Raw genomic sequence first — 3,713 nt, 5'->3', positions numbered from 1 at the left:
CATTAGAAAATAAAGAGGGAACAGTATACACTGACTCCAAATATGCATTTGGTGTTGTGCACACTTTCGGAAAGATATGGCAGGAAAGAGGACTGATCAATAGCTGGGGGAAGGAAGTAGTTCATGAAGAATTGATTAAACGGGTCTTGGAATCCCTATTACTCCCCCAGGAGATAGCCGTAGTGCACGTAAATGGTCATCAGAAAGGAAATGAACAACAAGTTAGGGGAAATAGATTAGCCAATGAAGTGGCTAGGGAGGCCGCCCTGAACCCACAACAAGTGGTGATTCATTCCCTAATACCTATTGTCCCAAGTCCTAGGGAAGCTCCTATATTTACTGAAAGAGGAGAAAAAGAATTGAGAGATTTAGGGGCTGCAAAATCAGCAGACGGGCATTGAAGGTTACCTGATGGACGGGAAATGTTAAACAAAATGATGATGCGAGAGATTATGGCTGTCTACACCAAGGCAGCCATTGGGGAGTACAAGCAATGTGTGATTTAGTTCTTAGGGAATATGGATGTAAAGAAACATAAACTATTGCTAAACAAATATGTGAGAGATGTATAATATGCAGAAAGGTAAGTAAGAAAGTCTTTTGAAAACAGACCCCGGGAAGAAGAGACCCAGGATTGAGACCCTTCCAGAGTATACAAGTAGATTATACTGAAGTACCCAGAGTAGGAAGACTACAATATATGTTGGTCATAGTAGATCATTTATCCGGTTGTGGTTGAGGCATACCCCCTAGCTACCGCCACTGCGAGTGGGGTGTCTAAAACATTATTAGAGCACACAATTCCCCGATATGGGCTAGTGAACCGTATAGATTCCGACCAGGGAACTCATTTTACCTCTAAAGTGTTACAGGGGCTAAGGAAGGGGTTGGGAATTTCCTAAGAGTTCCATACTCCATGGTACCCGCCATCATCGGGAAGATTTGAGAGAATGAACCAAACACTCAAACGACAGCTCTCTAACTTGATAATAGAAACCAGACTCCCTTGGATCAAATGTTTACCTATAGCTCTCTTGCGAGTACGAACAGCCCCAAGGAAAGATTTGTGACTATCCCCCTATGAAATCTTATTTGGATTACCTTATCTGGGAACGAATGGAGAATTGCCAATTCCTGAAATTAAAGATTTGTTTATAAAGAAGTATATACTGGGTTTGTCCTCCTCTTTATCTTTCCTCAGGAAACAGGGTTTATTGGCACAGAATCCACCCCTTGAATTCACCGTTCACCCCATCCGGCCGGGCGATTGGATCTTAGTAAAATCATGGACAGAGACTAAATTGCAGCCGGACTGGGAAGGGCCGTACCAGGCTCTTTTGACTACCGAAACGGCAATAAGGATGGCGGAGAAAGGCTGGACTCATTACACTCGGATCAAAGGGCCAGTGGACCCTCCAGTTGAGGAAGAAGTCTGGACAGCCGAATCAACGCAAGACCGCTGAAACTCAGGCTAAAGCAACTTTGAGTAACTGATTATACAGTTGCGACGCGAGTGCGGGATTATTTCTGTAGGATTGTATATTAAGTATTTTTGTGCTTCAGCATGATGTTTAGAATACTGGGAATGCTTAGATTTATGATGCTAGCCCTCTTAGTATTGGGATTTTGTCAAATATCATTTTCATATGTATTATTAACAGTTCCTGAGTCTGATAATCCATCAGTAATGGACGTTGATGCATGCAGCTTAGTAAATTGTGGGGATGTAGGTAATCAGAGACTTTACCGCAGCTCTGAGATACATCTTAAGTCCTATGGGGATGGTATTTGGTATAATGGTCTTGTCATAGTACACCGGGCTCCTTCCGAACAGCTCGCGATTGTCCCGATAAAAGGTGTAACCCAATACACCTAACAATAAGGAAAACGACATGGCACGAAGCAATTCGGGGTGGGACCTATGAGATACAATTAAATGAAACATTTGGGATCGAAATGAAAACAAATGGAAAAGATTTATTGGGCTGTTGTTTTCAAATTTTCGTTGGACTTGGAAAACGGATAGAACTACTGGGTAATAAGATACAACCTTTCACCCCTCCCGATGACCCTAAAGTAGTAAGAATTATAGAGGTAATGGACTTGAAACAGACCATCGAAATAGAAACTGGGTACGGGGATGCAAATGCCTGGGTGCAATGGGTAAAGTATGCTGTAAAAAGTCTGAACAAGAGCAATTGCTATGCTTGTGCCTCCGGTAAGCCAGTGGCCCAAGTGGTTCCCTTTCTGCTCGGGTGGAAGCAAGACAGGAAGGGCATGAAATGTATTTTAGCCCTGTATGAGGATGAGACTGCGTGTAATGATAGGATTTGTACCTCCCTATCTCTGACGTTCCCTCAGAAAGATGCAAAAGTCCCCCCCACATTTTCTGCCGCAGTTGGAAATCACACGTCGTGTGTGCGTAGACGAGGTATAAATCGGTCGAGATATTTGGGGGAGCTGAACTTATGTACAGAGATTAAGAATGTTACCGAAACAGAGAAGGGAGGGAACTACTCAGCACTAAAGGTTCCCCGAGCGGATCTGTGGTGGTACTGTGGAGGCAAAATATTGAGACACACACGAACTCCGGATTGGAGAGGGATATGTACAATTGTACAATTGGCAAATCCATTTACCATGGCATTTGAGAAGGAAAAGATAGTAGGTAAAATGGGAAGGGGAAAGAGATTACTGTTGACACATCTTTCGATGACAGGATTTTTCTTGATTCGGTAGGAGTCCCTAGGGGAGTACCTGATGAATTCAAAGCTCGTAACCAGATTGCAGCAGGCTTTGAGTCAGCTCTCTTTTGGTGGGTAACAATTAATAAAAATGTACATTGGATAAATTACATTTTCTATAATCAACAGCGATTTATAAATTATACAAGAGATGCGGTGAAAGGAATATCAGAACAGTTTGATGCAACAAGTAGGATGGCATGGGAAAACAGAATGGCCTTTGATATGATTTTAGCACAGAAAGGGTGTGCGTGTGTGTGATATTAGGAGGAAGCTGTTGTATCTTTATTCCTAATAACACTGCACCTGATGGTTCAATTACACGGGCCTTAAGGGGATTGACGACCTTCGCAGAGGAACTGGCTGAGAATTCAGGAGTAGACACATTTCTCACGGGATGGTTTGAATCATGCTTTGAAAAATGGAAGGGGGTGGTGACTTCTATCCTTACTTCCCTGATAGTAGTAGTCGGGGTATTGGTAGCCATTGGCTGTTGTATCCTACCCTGTATACGAGGGCTCACCCAAAGACTGATTGAAACAGCCTTGATGAAACAGATGCCCCTGAGAGGGAATCAGACAGAGGAACGTTATCGACTAAATAATGAGGAGATGAGTGAGACCAAGATGAATGAAATCTCAGGAATGATGCTTGCGAATTTCGGGGGCGATGTTTAAAAGAAAAATTGCAGAAGATAACAAATGGTAAGTTAAAAAAAGGGGAAATTGTGAGATGTGGGAGAAATAATGTTACTTCTGCAATTTCATTTTACTTATACAAAGTAAATGAACTCACACCAGTGTGTAATTGTTTTAGCCAAGAGCTGATTCAAAAAAGAATGGAAACTGTGTGGAGGAAATACATAATTGTTTTTGTATTAGCTAAAATTGTATGCCAGCATGTGACATGATTGCAAAACAATGGTAGGTATTATGGGCAAATAGATAAGATGTTGTGAGGGGATGAAGT

Source organism: Chiloscyllium plagiosum, unplaced genomic scaffold (assembly GCF_004010195.1).
Source record: "Chiloscyllium plagiosum isolate BGI_BamShark_2017 unplaced genomic scaffold, ASM401019v2 scaf_66357, whole genome shotgun sequence".
NCBI classification, from domain to species: Eukaryota; Metazoa; Chordata; class Chondrichthyes; order Orectolobiformes; family Hemiscylliidae; genus Chiloscyllium; species Chiloscyllium plagiosum.
Note: the sequence above shows the minus strand (reverse complement) of the source record.